The sequence below is a fragment of the Ambystoma mexicanum genome, chromosome 5q (genome assembly GCF_040938575.1).
Source record: "Ambystoma mexicanum isolate Mex_15411 chromosome 5q, UKY_AmexF1_1, whole genome shotgun sequence".
NCBI classification, from domain to species: domain Eukaryota; kingdom Metazoa; phylum Chordata; class Amphibia; order Caudata; family Ambystomatidae; genus Ambystoma; species Ambystoma mexicanum.
In genome coordinates, this window is record NC_090933.1 from 1354306340 (window position 1) to 1354326176 (window position 19837).

The following is a 19837-nucleotide window of genomic DNA, read 5'->3' on the forward strand; positions in this document are numbered from 1 at the left end:
GTGTTGCGCGACAGCCAATCTACCAATGTTTTAGCATTTCTGCCTCCCCCGGCCTTTCACAGAGCTGACAATTTGTTTCTTGCCAGTGGATTCCTCTTATGGGACCCCACCTTTGTAGGGAGCCTACTAAGTTAAGACGAAAACTCACATACATGTAACGATATTTTGGCCCTGAGAATCTCATCACGGAAGACTGTATCTCCTTATATTTCCTCAAGTGTGTAGTTAGCTCCCTTTGTACTTTATACAATGACATTCTCAGTATATCTTTACCCATTTTACAATTTTAAGTTTGTTGTACATTTTTACCGGGTTTTCCATCAGTGTAAGCTTGTCTGAGTCTATTTCAGAAAGAATCAGGTCTCAGCATTCCCCACAATTGCTCAATGCTTTGCCATAATTATTGCTTAAAGATATATTCAGATCTTGAAATAGCAAACGCAATAGTGGAACCAAAATGTCCTCGCCTATGACATACTATTGGGTCTAATGGTCTACCCCTATTTTATCATGACCCCATCCATGACCTTGTTAAAATATGGTTGGTATCTAAAATATTCTTGCCTGCTTCATTACGTATTTGGTATTTTAAAATGTTTACGTGTTTGTGCTCTTTTTTACTCCCGCAAGCCACTTTTGGTAATTTCACCAGGGTAAAAAGAGGAACTGATGCCATCCAGGTCAAAAGTCAAGTGATATCACTTCATGTGATGTCATCAGGTCTGTGATGTCACTCCCACTAACCCCTAGCATGTTGGTGAATCGAGGTCCCTCAGCCTGGCAAACATTACAATGAATTGATCTTCACCATGATTTGTTGACCAGTTCCACTGGATTTGTGTTGTAATGCGTATAGTGTCTGGTCAAACGTAATGATTGGACTCTGCCTAGGATTAAAGCCTTAAAATGCTGTCTTAACAATATCCATTTAATAGAGAATCATGGCCACTGACATAGCATGGCCTGGAAATAGAGGAAGCAGGAATGAAAGTGTTAATTCACAATCTCTCAGAGTTACTTCTTGTTGACTTGCATGGTATGCTGTCCATGTGATTATTTAATCCCCTTGTGGGTTGTCACGAGCCAGAACCTGTGTTACATGCTTAGGCCAGGTGTATTCTTTCATTACAGCTTTTGACGTAACTTGGTAGTCAAATACGTTCTCTTCTACTGTTGGCAGAGGACAATCACTTCTCAGAGGGGGAACAGCTATGGTAGAGCTTGGCATGTGGTCTACATTGTTGTGTTATGATATGTGCAGCACACAATCATATCATATACCTAACCCAAGCTCATGAGGGGTTTCAAGAAGTTCACACTTGAGAGTTCCTCTATGGATTATAATACCTAAGTAGATAGGCAAAGAAGTTTCCCATTTTTGGTTGTGCCTGAAGGCTCGTTCAGACTCGTGCTCCTGACGTCTCACCAAACTGTTGTACATTAGTAACTGTGCAACAGTGAGGTTTGCTTGTGGCATTGTTGCAGAACTTGACTCGGCTTTAATGTTTGGGTCATTCATAACCATAGCAACCAGTGCTAACAGAGATACTGGCAGAGTTTTCCTGACACTTGTTTCCAAATGATCTGTTGAAGTGATTTTTTCAATTTAAAGATGTCTCTTCTCACTGTATTTGCTGCTTTAGCAAGATGAACAACGTCACTGTCTGCATCGTATTCACATGCCTTGCCCAGTGCAGATCCAATATCATTATTAAATATAAGCATCACATGACGACCTTGCTTATGTGCTTCCATGTTGGGAAAGTAAGCAAGCATCCTGTTCTTTCAGTTTCATGAAATGTATGCATCCTGAACGATCACTGACAAGTTGTTTTATCCTCATGCTGTACACATTGCATAAATCAACAAGTTTAAATATGGCTGCAATTTCATCGTATGTTCGAGCATCTTCTAAGTATGATAAAAGTTCTGTAAATGCAATACCATGGTTAATTTGGTGCATCTTAGTTTCTTGTGTTGTTTTTTTGTCTCTTGCTTTATTATATAATAATATGAGGCAATGAATATTGTACATGGCATTGTGTGCAATGAGAAGGCCTGCACTCAGTTTAGCAAGCTGGGGTTTCTCTTCTAGTTTAAGGGTCCAATGATGAACGCGAACTTCAAGGCCTAATCTATATGCTGTACACCATGATCTTCCAGGCATGTCACAAAACTAGCATATTGATTTTGTAGTCACTGAACCTTTTTCTTGAACATTCTGATGGGTGAATGTCATAGAACTATCAGCATTATCTGCTGGTTATATCGTCCTTTTCTCTGCTCTTTGCAGTTTTGTTTCATTCAACTGCAATCTACATGGTTCATGAAACCGAGCTTTATGTCGTACCATGTTGCCTCGATGCCTCCACCTTCATCTTATCTTCTTTTTTCTTCTTCTTAAATTGTCATACAAACTTCTTCATCTGTGAACATAAAAATGATAATATAACATTACTCTTTTTTCGTACCCTTGTTTTGTGAATGCATTTTTATGAGCTATTGGATGTTTTGCACACATATTTATACCATACATGGAAAATCACATTTTATATGGCAGTAACAGCATCAAATAACATACCAAAGAGATGATTAACAATTTGCCGAGGCCAGCATTTTGAATATCTGCCATTAATGTTAGGGGGAACATCTGGGATGGTTTCATAGCCAAAACAAAACCTCTCCATTGAAGTATGTGTGTGTTACGCTCACCTGCTCTCTGCGGGGCATTAGGGCATGGTTGGAGCCCTCCCTGGACTTGGCTCCCCTGAATCACACTTCTTCCCCAGCTTCTGTAGTGTGGGCTGCTCTGGTTGCTGGCATTGCCCCTGAGGGAATACGAGAGGCAGTGAGAATGCTGTGGTTGGACTGTGATTTCCCTCAAACCCTTTGTTCCAGAATGAGGTGAGCATGTGTTTACCCATATAGTCTCACCTGTTTTCTTGTGAGGATGAGCCCTCCGTCCTGCTTCTCATCAGCGGGGGTGCCTTTGATGGACCTAGTTGCTTCACTGGTCCGTGTGCGTGGTGGCCCAGACCTGCTGTGGCTCAACCACTTTGAAGGTAAGTGTTCTTAACAATGATTATTGTCTGTATCCTTTTGCATCGTCTTTTTCCCTTGATTATTGTCTGTAACCCTTATAATGTCTTTCCTCTCCCCAATAGTTGTGAAGATGGCCACACGGAGTCGCGGTGTTGGAAGTGAGTCCAAATGGGTGCCAGAGGGGATTACGAGGTTCCCAAATAGAAGGTAAGTTGAGTTTCAAGGTTGAGAGCAAGGCTTATATTGTGCGCAACCAAGCGTAAGATATTTATGCAGTCTCTAACCTTGTGTGTCCTTTTCTCTTGCAGGGATGGCCTGGTGGCGTCAAAAGGGATGCGGCTATCCGAAGACCTACCAGCGATTACTGGATGGATGGATCCGTGAGGATGCTGGGCGAGAAGAAGAGCTCCCGCATAGCTGGACGCCTGAAACAGGTGAGGATGTGCCTCAACTCCGATGATAATGGGAATCAGGTAAGATGCGATGCGCTGCATGTGATGGGATTGCAGGAGACAGGTAAGATGCGCTTCAGGCGATGATGTTGCTGATGTCAGGTAAGCTGCGCTTCGAGCGATGGTATTGCTGGGAGCTGGTAAGGTGCGCGCTGAAGGTTAAGTGTCGGGGTCAGGTAAGCTGCGCTTCAAGCGATGGTGTGGCTGGAGTTAGATAAGGTGCGCGCCGAAGATGATGCACTGGAATCAGGTGAGATGCGCACTGAGATGATGAGCTGGAATCAGGTAAGAGCGCTTCAGGCGGCGGTAAGCGTTACGCTGCAGGAAGCAGCCTAACGCAAAGCGCTTGCATGCGGGTGGGGGCAGGCTTAAATAGCCTGGTAACCAGCCATGCCCCTTTGGCACCACCTGTGGCCCCACCTTGCCACTCCTAGAGACTGATGCACATGCACCCCGATGTTTCCCAATGGCCACGCCCGGCATAGATGCACGTGGCGAGCCTGCTGGGGAGGAAGTAACACGTGCCCCAGACACAAAGTGTGCAGAGCACACTTTCTCATGAGCCTGGCGCCAAAGGCACCCGGACTGGGTCCATTTGGTCCCTTTAGATGATAAAGATAATGACCCTTGTCCTGTGACCATGACAGCGTGCCCCATGTTTCATGCTTCTACCATCAATAGCACAATTCTTCCAAATATTTCACCTATCTGGGGTGCTAGGAAAGATGATGCCATCAAGAGAAGGAAAAGGAAGGAAAATGTGGGTGCATTCAGCATAGAAATGTGGAAAACCATGATCATAAATCAAGGAAGCCTGTGGTCCTCCATAAGGAGGATAAGAGCGTGATGAGGAGTTCTTCCAAGACACAACAAATGAACGAAGGGAAAGGTAATAAGAAAACTGCTGACATGTTGTTCCTGAAATACCCACTGAAGTTCAAGTGGAAAGCGGTATTGCATGGTCTCCCTCATCAGAAGCAGCGCTGAGGTCCAACAAGGTCACTACAGAGGACAGTTCCAGAGGATGAGTGTCCCGAGTGAAGTCCAGAGTGGTGAAAGGGAACTACATGCTGGAAATTCAAGGACGGGGTGGGTTGAGAATGGACAATACGTTCAAAGATGTTCCTTAGACAAAAGGAAATGTGTGAAATCATCAGAATCGAAAACAAAATTTGAAGAAGTGTTAGACGGAGCTAGAATCAAGCGCGGCTACCCACACTGTACAACACTCCGCTGCTCTCCAGCTAAGTCAGTGCTTGAAAAAAATATTATATATATATATATATGTTTTTACCAATATGTTTATATTGCTTTGTCATAGTTGATACAATCACCCATTAGTGACTAATTCGACTTCATCACTGTTTTCTACAGTCATTATGCAGAAGTTGTATTCCCTGCAATAGAGCTCTCACACAGAACACCACCGCAGGAGACCTCCTACCATTGCTTTGATGCTGAGACAACTTCATATTATCTGCATGAGTGGTAATAGCCTCACCAGGTTTGTGAAAATAAAGAAAAAACTGACGTATCTCAAATCAAGAAGGCCGATACAAAGGCACAGCAGGAGACCCGTGTATCAGTTCAGGCTATAACATCACAAAGGGAATGTTCTCTTCCATTGCAGAAGTGGGACAGTTGGGATGACCCGCGGTGTGGCTACACCGGTCCATAATTCATTATAATTTATGCTTCTCCATACACAGCAGGACTTAGAAGGAAGACCAGTTATGGCAAAGATCAGTGTGGGAATTGCCAAGTTGGATATAGGCTCCGTGTATGCTCCTAGCGGTCGCAAAGCAGGATCTGTGTCTAACCTGAATAGACACCTCTTACAGGCCAAGTCCCTTTCCTTAATATTAGGTGGGGCAGGAAACCCGGCAAATGATCCTGCAATAGAAAGATGCGGAAGACCAGATTTTACAGCCCCCATCCTAAAGGATATCCCGTCAGGTGTAGCCGGGGGTTGGGAGGGAGAGAATTCAGCATATGACAGACACCAATCACACATGCCTCTTGTCTATACACAAGTACCAGAATTGATTTTTTATACCACAATTATTAGAAAAAATATATGCTGTGATAAACTCCTGGATGAAATTTCTGATCATGTACAATTAACACTGCATGCAAGTTTAATTAGCTATTGGGAGTCGTGTTTCAATCAGGTGTGGGATAAATAGTGTCTTAGATAAGCATAGAGCGTAGAAGAAAGCATAGAGTGTAGAAGAAAGCATAGAGGTAGAAGAAAGCATAGAGGTAGAAGAAAGCATAGAGGTAGAAGAAAGCATAGAGTGTAGAAGAAAGCATAGAGGTAGAAGAAAGCATAGAGGTAGAAGAAAGCATAGAGGTAGAAGAAAGCATAGAGGTAGAAGAAAGCATAGAGGTAGAAGAAAGCATAGAGGTAGAAGAAAGCATAGAGGTAGAAGAAAGCATAGAGTGTAGAAGAAAGCATAGAGGTAGAAGAAAGCGGTTAAAAGGATTTGATAGATGACCTGTGAATTCATCAAAACTCAGTAAGTTTGGCTGAATTACTGTGGATCTCGTTGATACCTGTATCAGAAGGATATTGATGAAACGCTCATCTGCCATCAACAAGAGTGAGCCAATCATTGGCGGCTTTGGGAGATGAAGTAAAACTCATTACTGTACAGCTCTTCACTAATGGACGCCCTGTTATACACGCTGACCAAAGCAAAATATGACTGGAATATTCATATTGCAATAAAGCAGGGTGGGCATTGTTCCACATTAGAAAACAATTGAGTAAGGTCATCTGGGGAGCCTGAACAGTCGACAAATAATATAAATTAAATCCTGAAAAACAATTCAAAAAGCAAATTCAGAATGTATGCTACTCCATTTCTTATTTAATATAAAAGTAGCAAGTGTTACATATACATCTGTGGGGACATAGGATACTCAACATGGAACATGAATATAATACATGGCATTATACATCAGTAGCATGGCCCAAAAATACATTTTGGGTATAGGTTTCCAACAATTACAAACCCTGTGTTCCCTATTAGGGGTAAGGAATCTGAGAATTGAGAATGTAATCGGGGTACATAAACAAACAAGTGTGTAGAAGCTATACAATAGTAGAGTGTTTACAACACAAGTAATCTGGGTCAACACAAAGGTGTTTTGGCCTAAGAGCTATCTTTGGGTAGCTGTAGGTTGAACGCCTTCATCAGGACGAGAAACGTGGTGCACGTAGGAGTGTCCTATGTATATCTGTCAAAGAAATGGACAGAAAAACATTATCAGGAAAGTGTGTGGAAAGGCTCCATTAAAAAAAGGGTATTTAACACTTGTTAAGGTTCTTCCCGAAATCAAGAGTCCAGTGTCATAGCTACTGGTGGTCCTCATCTTCTAGTTTCACTATGCAAAGGGATTTTTAGTCCATTGATTTTCTTGACCTTCACATTTTCAAATCTGGTAATATTCTTAAAACAGAGCTGTTTCGAAAACCGACTGACCGCAACAGACTTCTACATTTCAACAGCTACCACCCAGAAGGCCTCAAATACAATATGACTTATGGCCAGTTTTTATGGCTATGGAGAAATTGCACGGACACCGAAACCTACAACAAACATGCTTCCAACTTACAACAACGTCTCATACATAGACGATACCCGAAGAAAGCAATAAGACACGCCAAGAAACGGGCGGTCAACACCGATCGGACTATTTGCCTGACCAAGAAAACCAAGAAGGACTTAGAACGACTAGTATGTGTCACCACCTACAGTCCACTGAGCAACCTTGTGAGAATAACTATTAAACAACAATGGCACCTCTTAAAAAACAATAGGACTTTGAATATTACACCACTTTTTGCCTTCAAGAAGAACTTTAACCTCAAAGAATCTCTTGTCCACACCTTTATTGAACCAGCCAACATTATGGGACCTTCCGCCAGTGCGAGGCCATTTTCGTGTCAATTCACAGACACCAAAAAAGTCTTTAAGCACAAAAACATCACTTGGACCCTTAATGACCATCAAACTGCAATACTAAACAGGTGATCTATATCATTGAGTGCCCTTGTGGCCTACTATATGTGGGCAAGACTATGAGAGCTATTAAGACACGCATTTCGGAGCACAGATCGTGCATTAAAAACAAAGTGCCAGAGAAACCACTGGTCGAACACCACATCCGGGCCAACCACACCAACATGGACCTCAAATGGTTTGTCCTACAAAAACATTCCCCCACCAGAATAGGAGGAGATTCTAACAAAGCATTAACACAACTCAAACAAAAGTGGGTGCACAGACTTAACACGGTCACTGACGGGCTCAACATCACCGTCAAATGGAAGCATTTTTTGTGATTTAACACATCCCCACGATGTGTGGGTTCATTTTTCATATCCTTCCCCCTAGTCATCGCTGATGAGGGAGACACTTCTTTGAACGTAGCATTAATTTGTCCCAACACAGGGGCCCCCCTACATCATAATTATCCTTTGGCTTAGCCCGACATAGACTCAACGGGGATCTTTGCCAAAAATTGTGCTCAGTGTATATGTAAAGCACCACTATCCTCAAATATGAGGAATATGAGTATTCAGTTTTTTCTCAGAGATGTACAGTTGTTCTAAAGTCATTTTTTTGATCAATGCTTTCACATAACCATCATGCGTATACGCAGCTCCTACGAGCTCCCAGGAGTACCGCCTTAACTGTCTGTAGAACTTTTGTCATGCTTGTTGCATGTTTTATCTGGTGTTGACGAGGAGAGGAAATTACTGACGGGCCCATTGGTCAGTACTCACCCTCGAAAACTAGTAATGCATGATAGCTGCACCATGTGAGGACAGAGTGCAGGATTCACATACTCCAGCAAGATTCAATAATCAGGACTCAGTAAATTGGCAAAGGGAAGTCTGTTTAATGATACATACATCAGCAGATGGAAATCAGCAGCATCACGAACACCTGCCTCACCCGACTTCCCCGAACATTAGTCCAACAGCCTCTTTTATGGGCAAAATCCGCCATCATTGATGTCTAATTCTACAAAAAATCATCATGCAGTACAATTGATTGGGAAAGGTAACTTAAGTATAGGTGCTATATCTTTATATGGAAATAACGCAAGTGGATTGGATAACTCTTATCTAAGCCCTTCCCTCTACACCACATGTGATTGACGTCACTACAAGTATGACGTCTCATTGGTTACAGTGTCTATAGGACCCTAGATTACATGGTCCCTTGTGATTGGGCAAGCTACACCCCTAAACATAAATCTCCATTTTAATTAGCAGCTTTAGAGTAGACACCCAGGTGCCTAGTGTCCCAAGATTCACCCTTCCTCCCTTCCATCAATCAGTGTTTTAGGGCTGTGTGTCAATTAGTTGGCTGGGTATGGCCTCGTATATGTAGGAAAAGTTATGGCACCGTCTGGTTCCGGGTGATATCAGGCAGTGGTACATCTTCGCGCCTGTCTGGTCACGTGTTGGTTGACCGTGAATCTGCTTCAGTTTCCAACCTTTTGTGCATTTAATTCTGTGTGTGCTTGGCCACCTGCATGGGCCTCTCTTATCTTGACCTTCACGGGCGGGCTGGTATTCTCTGTAGTTGGAGTCTCGTTAGCTCATGCTCACCTCCCCTTCTCTGGTTGATCTCGATCTCCCCGCCATAAGCCTCTCTTTGTTGAGTTTTGATTCTGCTCCTTCTCTGGTCTTGGCTGGATTTCTAAACTCGGCCTGTCAGGCCTTAGGCCGCCTGGGTACATTTCGGCTTTCACAAAATGGAGTCGCACGTGTACATTGTGCAGTATTGAGGTAGATATTTGGTTGGCACTTGCCGCTCTACTCTTCTACTAAGCATTGCAAGCAGTATCAATTTCTTAGCATCTTGCATTTCAATCTTATTTACACACATTCAACAGGGCAGTTGCTTCCATCTTGTCTTATGACACCATTCTCTTATGTTTTAACAGTGTCTCTCCCCCGCATCCATTATCATTATCCTTGCGGTTACTAGTACTGGCATTCGTGCTTTCAGTAGCCAAGTCTGTTTGTTCTCGGGGCTGCTCGGGGTCTCCTTGTGGACCATGTGCAGGTATTCCTCATTTCGTATCAGTGGCTGGTATGACTGTCTGATAGGGTATCGTGCTGCCAGGGTTGTCACGTTATGGCTGCTTCAACCGGTATTGATCTCCTTACGTACAAGGGGCAGAGTCCCAGTGCAGCTCTCTGTTGGTTCATTTGCTCCTCATACGTCACATACCACGGCGAGTACCTTACTGGCAACTCGCAATGGGGGGCAGGGGTGCGGGTCATATCTGTGTCCTCCTCTACACTGGCTTCTAACATTTGTCAATAACGTAAACCACCTGTCAATAACGTAAACCATTGGTTGTTGAGATTACACATGATACACCTGTACAACATGGACCTGCCCAGACCACACTAAGCCCCTCACACACAGACACTGCTGGGGGGTCTCTACTGGCCATACACTTGGCCACATTTGGACACCTTTATCACCACTGCCCCTTATTTTATGGGCATACGCCCTGTCGGCTATACTCATGGTGGGTTGCCATGGCAACCACTCTAACATCGTTTTTTATGCCACTACAATTATATTCTGTCATGTGGCATGCTACCATTGAAATTTGGGGTGCCCCACTACTCACATGCGTGAGTTATGGCAATTTTCCAACCTGGAATGTCATTGCCTGCCACGTATACAAACCAAAATGGCGGCCGGCACCTTTATTAGTTGTAGCCATGACAATGACACACTTACTTTCCAAGCGGACAACATTCTACTCGGCTCCCGCACGGCAACGTTCTGCCTTGAATGCATCCCTAAGGTATGTTCACATTCGGTCATTTGTTTTGACTGTATTCCAAGCTAGCACTGCTCTAGTAGATTAGATCTTCTCATGCATGCACTTCCACGCACATGAGCCGCGAGCAAGACACACCGCCGTGTTTCTTGCATCTAACTCGGCGAATAGTTTGCAACATTGCGCTTTTGGCTGTTATGTGTATTTGGGCGCAACTCGGCCGATAAATTGTGACATTACACAAGTTTATGTTATTTTCGCACTTTTTCGGCACGCCGCCGTATGATTGCCTCCAACTTGGCACATATAAATATGTTTTTACACATTGTGTTGTGTTCCAACTGATACCTCATTGATCAGCCTTTTTGCCATGTCTCAGGCATAGTTTTACTTAAAACATAACTTAATCCCGCTTTAAGCATTAATATTGCTTTTCTCTAGCCAAGTATGGTCAAGAGATTTATATCTGTCTCTTCTCCACATCACAGTGTGGATGAACCAACACGCATTAGGGGACAAGCTCCCTGGGCCCGACTTCTCCGGATACATTGACAGTCCCGATGGCTGCCCTTACCACAGACGGGTAAGCTTCATTGACCCATTTTCACAAAACTCTGTAGGTACTGCAAACATATTTTTCCCACTGGTGTGGTTTTAATACATGGTCATTATCCACAGACCCGTCTTATATGAGATGTCATATGCCCTTTTCTGCCCTCACTGAAGACGAGGACCACCAGTAGCTATGACACTGGACTCTTGATTTCGGTAAGAACCGTAACAAGTGTTAAATACCCTTTTTTAATGGAGCCTTTCCACACACTTTCCTGATTATGTTTTTCTGTCCATTTCTTTGACAGATATACATAGGACACTCCTACGTGCACCACGTTTCTCGTCCTGATGAAGGCCGTTCAACCTACAGCTACCCAAAGATAGCTTTTAGTCCAAAACTCCTTTGTGTTGACCCAGATTACTTGTGTTATAAACGCTCCGCTATTGTATGGCTTCTACACACTTGCTTGTTTATGTACCCCGATTACATTCTCAATACTCCGATTCCTTACCCCTAATAGGGAACACAGGGCTTGTAATTGTTGGAAACCTATACCCAAAATGTATTTTTGGGCTATGCTACGGATGTATCATGCCATGTATTATATTCATGTTCCATGTTGAGTATCCTATCTCCCCTCAGATGTATATGTAACACTTGCTACTTTTATATTAAATAAGAAATGGAGTAGCATACGTTCTGAATTAGCTTTTTGAATTATTTTTCAGGATTGAATTTATTGTATTTGTTGACTGGTCAGGCTCCCCACATGACCTTACTCAATTGTTTTCTATAAATGTTTACCTACCCAAGGCATTAACCAGGCGCCCTTTGTTAAATACTTGTTCCACATTAGGCAAACTAATTATGAGCAGGGGGGAAAAAAGGAAGGAGATTTGCCTTTAAACTCTGTAAGTCACATATTTTAAATGCTCCCCCTTTCTTGTTAAATAATGATGTTTCAGTTGTCTCAAGCCTGGCAGATATATCTAACAGTTGTGCATCCTTCTACAAAAAAAAGGAATAGATAAGAAACCCGAACAGACTGTATGCTAGAAAAATGGTGCACATACAAGTTATGAGCTCCAAGCATTGATGTGTCCCACATAGAATTCCTAGGAGCTCCTATTACTGAAATAAATGTCAAAGCGGCCATTAAATAATATCTGGCCAGGTGAATATCGCCAGGGGAAGAGTGAGTCTTGCTACAGTTTTATAAAAATGTGTGAGTGCACAGTGATAGCGCTGTGAACCAAGATGGATAATAATTTGAGTTCTAAAGCAGAATCTTTAGCCGAATTCAACAAGTCATTAATCACAGATTTGCCAAAACTGCGAAGAGGCGCTTCTATGTGTACCAACTTTCTGCCAATTTCTCTGATATATTTTGATCTTAAAACATTAGAAAATATATTGGCCACAGGGCTGAAGCATTTGCTGCTCTGTTATTCAGCTCTCATAGGTCGGACATGCATCCGCAGAACAGGTAGGGACAGCATAAGGGAAGAGAAGCACTGCATGGATTATGGCCTGAATGACCGCGAGGCGTCCGTACCCTAGCGTTACCATTGGATGCTGAAAAAGCTTTCAATAGGGTGGAGTGGGGATATTTATATCTGACATTGGCTTGATTTGCTCCTGGAGATGCCGTTTTGCCAGTCTCGTAGTCCCTCTGCCAGGGTGATCTGCAATGGCCAGATACCAGCAGGGTTTCAGATCTGTAGCGGCACCAGGTAGGGGGGCCCACTATGCCCATGTCTATTTCGTCTTGCTCTAGAATCGCTGTTTATACTAGCATTACAGGAGTATATAGAACAGCTGGAGCGATGGAATTTCTGCTTTGCATAGATGGCATTCTGGTGACACTCACACTCCCGCTATAACCCCACTTATGGGGGATTTGGACCATTCTTTTATCGTTTCTCTGGCTATGAAATGAACTGGAAAGAATGTAAGGCTCTGCCAGTGAAGGCACCCTACACCATTTCCTCTTTCAATGAGTACTCAAAGGTCTAACAAATTATGCATACGATGGGATCCTGGTTTGTGGGACATATTATTTGATCCTCTGAATCCACCTTGGAAAGACACTTCCTTTGAAATAGTGAGATGGAAGACTCTGGGGCTACCCTTTCAGACTAGGGTGCAAGGAGTTAAAAAGAATACCCCCACCCCAAACTGCGTTATGTTTTAACCATGATCCCCCCGCAGTCCGATAAGAAATGGATTATCAACAGACAGAAACAGATCAAAGCATTCATATGAGGGGATAACACCCCAAGAATTCATATCACCTGGTTATAGTTGTGCTCCAATTCAGGGGGTCGACAATTACTCAGCATAGAGTTGTGTAGTCTTGCTTTTCCTACTTCACCGCTGGCGCACATTTATGTCGACAAACTTTCATAGAGCTAATCATAGAAAGGCAGACGCCAGCCTACGTAAGAGCGTACTTTATGAATATAACCATGTGAAGAGAGCAAGCCAACATTCATTGACTTACAGTTAGCATGTCTACATTTAGGAGTCTCCATGTGGCACAATTGGGAGCAGACATTTTAAGGAAGTGTTTTGTTTTTTTCTGCCATGAATGCGAAACCGTTAAATAAGAAATGGTGAAGATATTTGGGAAGATGTATATTATATTCTTTCTTGTTTTATTTTTTCTTGTTTTTTATACAAATTGTACATTACAAAAAACAAATCGACTTTTTACATTCTCATAAGAATGTTCTCAATTATGCTTCTTCAGAAAGAAGACTAAACATCTAAACAACCTAAATGACTAAACTGTGAATCTTTTGCAGAATCTTCCAGCCACTGTCATCTGTTGCATAACATACATGGCAATAAATACAGTTAGCAAACAGCTTCATAAGAGGATGTCAAGCGCCTGAAAGGATTGCTTAACAACGTCCTGATTGCAGCACTATGTCACCATGTGGCCATCACAGAGGCCTGGTAGCATCCTGTCCCTAAACGCTTTGGCAAGAACGAATTGACAGAACAGTCTCTTTCAGATGACAGGCCAGATGGGAAACAGAACTCGCCTGTGTGTCTACTGGCCACCCATGGACAGGGATTCTGCACAAGCTGTGCTTTTTCGGGTTATGGGGGCCAATCGTGTTTAGTGACACTAAAGGACCGTGTAACAGACATGTCGACAATATCCTTATATGACAGGTTCATGTACAGACTTCAAGTTGCTGAAGGCAGTTTTCTTGAAATGTGGAGCGCGTTTTTTGATTTCACACCACTGGGCACAAATGTTAGGAAAAGAACCATGAACACATTTAAGAACAGATGAAAAGGCACCAATGATGTGAAAGGTAGACAGGTACATGATAAGTTCTCATTTCTCAACCTCTAGAAGACCCAATAGAAGTGTTAGTTTTGGATGACAATAGGTTTCAGTGGTTGTGCCATACCTGGCTGGCAGGAGGTGTCATTGCCTTTCTTCTTCACTCCTTTCCTCGCTTTCCTCGCCTTATCTTCACAGGTGTATTGCCTTCTCTTGCCATTGGCCATGATCCTTTATTCTAGGGGTGTTACGCTCCCCTGTGCTTTTCTCTATACATCTTAAGAAACGAGCTAGCCTTGATCCGTGTTAGTGTTTGTCAACACTGAGGCGCTGTACTATGGACAAGATATAATAGGTTATTTATAACGCACTTAATACCAGCGGACCGGGAATCGAACCTGTGGTGCTGCGTGTCTTGCTTCAAAGGTGAGCAAGTTGCCCCTGATTACTCTTTGCAACCCTTTGTATTCACAGGTAATGTCCCAGAGCACCATGTACAAGGCACAGGCCGCCCCTGACATTGCTCGATGGTCCCCTCTATTATATTCATCCTGTGAAGGTTCTGCTTATAGAGGTTGAGTTATTGTAGTTCATGAGTTTCATTTTGATTGTCAATTTACTTTAAAAAACAAGACAAATCAAAATTACAAAAAAGGACAAACACGTATTGAAGTCTGCGGTCCCAAAATTGATTAAAATCACTCTGCTCAGTTTTCCCCTAATCTGTGGACTAAAAAGTTTATATCACCTCCCATTATGGAGGGGAGCAGATGGACTTATAAATCAATGCTCCATCCTGTATCCTCTGAATAGCGTGCAGAAGTGGCTATATGGTGTCAGGAGAAGTACTTTGCAAAAACCTAAGAATGAACATAGTAACAAATGCATGTTGTGTGCCTGTTGTGGGCGGATTATAGGGTCTCTCCTCACCACCCTGGCGGGCCCATTCCCTAGTGTTCATTATCTCAAGGACTCCATGGGCTCAGATTGGAAAGGGGCTGTAGTCTGAGCTCTGACTCACTTTGAATATTTTTTTTTGTACTATGTAACTTGGGTCAAGGCAGTTCTAAGGTCAGGGTGCGATCAAGTGGTTTGAGTATTGTGATCAGGGTGTCCTTCGTGGATGATCCCAAGCACCTACACTTTTTTATGGGCGGGTTTTAGGAGTCCGTTGTCCGTACCTCTACATTTTGGAAATTAATCGTCTGTATTGCGGTGCCCTTCATTATATGATGCTGAGGGTCATTGTTATGTAAAGATTAAACTTGCAGGAGACAACCTACATCTGCCGGTTCACAAAAAGGCCTTTGGAGCATAGCATCTAACTACAGAATGCTCGCCATGATAGATGTCCGCAAACATTTTTGTAAAATACTCTTGTCGGAATGGAAGGACTGGATCTCGGAGTATAATATTCTTTCATCGAACCAGATGGGCTTCATCAAAAAATGTAATACTTCCCATGATCTGCTCATCCTTGTTGCATCCATAGGATATGCCTGGAGGGGCAGAGAAACCCCGTATAGGCTGCCTTCATTGACTTTTCTGCAGCGTCCGACTATGTGCTTCGAAACAGACTTTGGGAAGAATTGTCACTATGGAACATCCCGGCAGGTCTGCTTAGGATGTTGATGCTATTATACGATAACACTTCAGTCATGATCAGACTAGATGCGGAAGGCAAACTGTCAAGCTCTATACCCACACATTGCGACGTTAAACAAAGGTGTATCGTCGCTGCAACGCTCTTCAACCTTTACCTCGCAGACCTCGGTCAGGCTTTCACTAATCCGATTATATGCTATATCAAAATGGGTCGCCATTTGACCAGTTGGTTAGCTTATGCCGACAACCTGGTATTGGTCGATCACACCCCTAAGGGCTTGCAAAGCTTGATTCGTGCCCTAGGTGCAGATGCCAAAGCTAACGGACTATCTATTAACATCGACAAAAGCAAGACCATGACATTTTCACCATCCCCTGCAAAAAAACGAAATTTTCCCTGTACATTGAAAGGGTTGCACCTTGTATTTCTTTCCACCGATACGTATTTAGGTATCTATGTACAAAATAACCTGAGCTGGGAAGCACTCTGGAAGGACACTAAGCTGAAATGTAATAGAGCAGGAGGTGCCATCGTCAGTTTATCGTCCAACAATGTGGTATTTCCTTCGTGGCAATTCTTCTACTATATCAAACTTATATTTGTTCCATCCTCTTTTACGGGATTGAGATCTGGGGACATAAATATGGTGCAGCATTGAAACAATATGAAGCGTCAATACTGCGCAAACAATGTTGTATGCCTCAGTCACTGCCAATAGAATACTTGTATCTAGAATTCGATCTCACAGGTATATTAGCAGATTTCATTGTGAAGGCAGTCATGTTTTGTAATAACTTACTCAATTTAGCGAACCATACCATGATGTCAAATTGTGTTGAAGCTTTCTGTGAGATAGAAAAGTCTAATACCATGGGGACACTTGGACAGCTGTTTTCCCTGCACAACAAATGGCAAGAGGGATGTTGTGGTTTAGCCTCAGCTGGGGTAGTGTACATGATTAAGGCTCATGCCACACAGTAAAGAACAACATTTGGTGAATTTGTATTCTGAGAGTAACACTGTCTCATTTTGTGAGTACATCTCTGACCGCACGACAAAACCTACCTCCCAAAATGCATACCCAAATAGTTCTCTCGCTAGACAGTACATGAGACTAACATTTAACATAAGCCAAGCTTTGATATCCCAGGAATTCCACGCAACTCTCGATATTGTCGGCTATGTGGCACTGATGCCATAGAAACTATTGCACATCTGTTAATAGCATTTGAGAGTCCCCACATGTTATGAACTAGCTATCTGAAAGCTTATAACAGTGGTCTTAACTGTGATAACATTTCTTTAACCTGGCCTATGTTTTTAAATGGTTGTGATCATAATCTGATGTTTTACCTTGTGAAATTATACTGGAACTGTGTGGAGATTATTAACTCACTTACCTGTTCAAATCTATTCCTCCCCCGCCCGAAAGCAAGAAATGTTGCATTAAGTGGTGCTGCATGAAATTTTATAGGTTTTTATGCAACATTTTTATGTGTCTCTTTTAATGTTCTTACTCATAGTTTTAAATAACGTGGGTTGTATGTAGGAAACAGTACCTCAAGTCTTTTTGTGATTTTATTTTGGTGACTTTTATTGTGTAAAATACGTTTTTAAGATTCAAAAACTGTAATTGTTGTAATTGCGTTATATGTTCTTACTGTTGTATATACAAAGCCACTCGGCTGAATGTATATTAATAAATAAATAAATCTGCGCTTCCATGCAAGTGAGCCTCTCTGTGCAATGTGAAACAGTGCAAATCAGATGCAAGCTTGTCCACTTCAGGTTGGGAATGTCGTAGCTGCCGCTGCAGCGAGTGGTTGCCAGAAGCTTTCACAATGAATTACTATGGGGTCCTCCTGGTTTTAGCTAAGGTGGGCCTGCAACATAGCAGGCGCTGAAAGCGAGTGGATCCCATCGGAGTCACAGGCTTTAAAGCTAGCAGTAACCTGGCACGCTGGCATTAATGCATTGTTTGTCAGGCAGGCTGCATGGGCAGCCAGAAATGGAAGTTCTAATTGTAATTGCAATTGTTTATTTGTCTCCCTGTGTGGGAGATGGCATGACCAGACGCGGGCTCCTTACTCACCTGGCTATAAAGAACCAGGTGCACCTCCATGATGAGGCCTAAAATGGCCTCCATATGTCTTTGGCAGCTTGTGTCTCCGTGCCGAGGGGGTCTGGCCTACCCTTTTAGGCTGGACTGCCTCTATTGGTGGCAGTTGTTATTATTTATTCAAAACCTTCATTTCTGCAGCTATTTAGAGGCCCAACAACTCAAGTTCGGTTAATCTTAGATAATGTCAACTGGCAAACGTACTTGGCTGCACCGTCCGCTCCTCTCTGTTGGGCATGAAATTGAAGAGTATTTCTCTTGGAAATTATGTTACGGCTAATAGGCAATGGGAGCCTACAAGTATATAGCACTCAGCTTCCCTCCAGTGAGCCTGAAGTGCTTCATCAAATATTTCTGAGAAGTGCATTGGCTGTATGGGAATACAGCAGAATCCTGCATGATGACTGGAGGGGTTGTCTAGTGGTGTGGCAGCAGTGGAATGGAACTCCTTTGATATACAACCACCACCACTTTTTGAGTGACCTGTTGGGGCTGCCGTCCAGTACTACTTATTCAATCTTCAGGTTAGGACTGGGACCAACAGATTTAGCAGCCAGGGAAATGATGGCTCTGGATCTGTTTGTTCTTACAATTATGATAATTCTGACAGATAATCTGGCGAAGAGGGGGATCAAGGCCACCATCTTCACAAATGATCTGCTCAAATGTAGACTAACTAACTATCTGGCAGCATCTGGCAAAAGCCTGAACTATTTAACTGTCTTTCAAGGCGCGCAGAGGAAGGGTCATCCTTCTGTCATCTCTGGAAGGGTCTGATCAGGGATATTTTCACACCTGTATGTCATGTCATGTTATGTCTATATTCCTACAGCTCTGAAAACCCTCAGGCACTGAAGAGACAGGAGAAGTCATGATAAATCACGGATACGTACATGTCAAAGAACCAAAATATAAGTGAACGGGATGGCTTTTCAGTTATCTTCTAAGCTGATTCATATCCAATTGGGATCTTAGCTCTGAAGGAAGGGTGTTCCAGATTCGATGCATTTTGATAGAGATTACCCCCTCCCTCTCCCCTCACAGATTTCAAAACACTTTGGGATTGTACCAGTCAATCTGATTTTGCAGACTGAAGGGTTGTTGAAGGAAAGTAGGGAAGGATTCTTGTTTTCAGATAATCAGGTGGGTTTCGATGGAGACATTTAAAGGTTAGGAAATGCGCCCACTTCAAGCATTATTCAGGCTTGACCTGGGTGCCAATGAAACCTCTTTGACACAGAAGGAAGATGTGAAATAAGCGAAGATCTTTACAGACTTGGGAATATGCGTGACCGGGCGCTATTCCAGATGTGCGAATCCCGAAGTCTCACTGTAACCTACTTACAGAGGCTCGTTTGGTTTGAACTCTGAAAACACCTTTAAATGCTCCATTCAGACATGCAGCAACTGGAACAGCCCTTTGAAGTGCCTCTACATTTAAAATGCAATCACTGTTCTGAGGATTATTGGGGCCAGGCTTTGCTGGTTTGTTATTGAAGTTGAGGCAACAATGCTCCTCCCGGGCTAGGACCTGAGATGTGGCTTTACTACAGATTGATCTGAATCTTTCATATGTGTATTGAAGTTTAGGTCATACATGTGTCACTACCACAGAGATGCTGAGCCACTAAGAACAATGGAAGTACTGCATGCGATGACTATTGGAGATGGTCAGGGCATTGCCTGTTACTGTCCTTCATGGAGCAAGAGAATGGTCTTCAGGGTCCCCTGCCCTCAACAGGCACCTCAAAATAGTGCTTCACATTTATTTTGATTAAACACAAGAAACAATAAGAACAACAAATAAGATTACTGCACTAAGTCTGTGAACTCAGACAAGATGACCCCAGTAGAATACAGCTCAACCCATAGACTAGGCCGGGGAGGGGGAAATCCAAGAAAGAAGTCTAGACCCAAGGACAAACTTAAAGAGTGG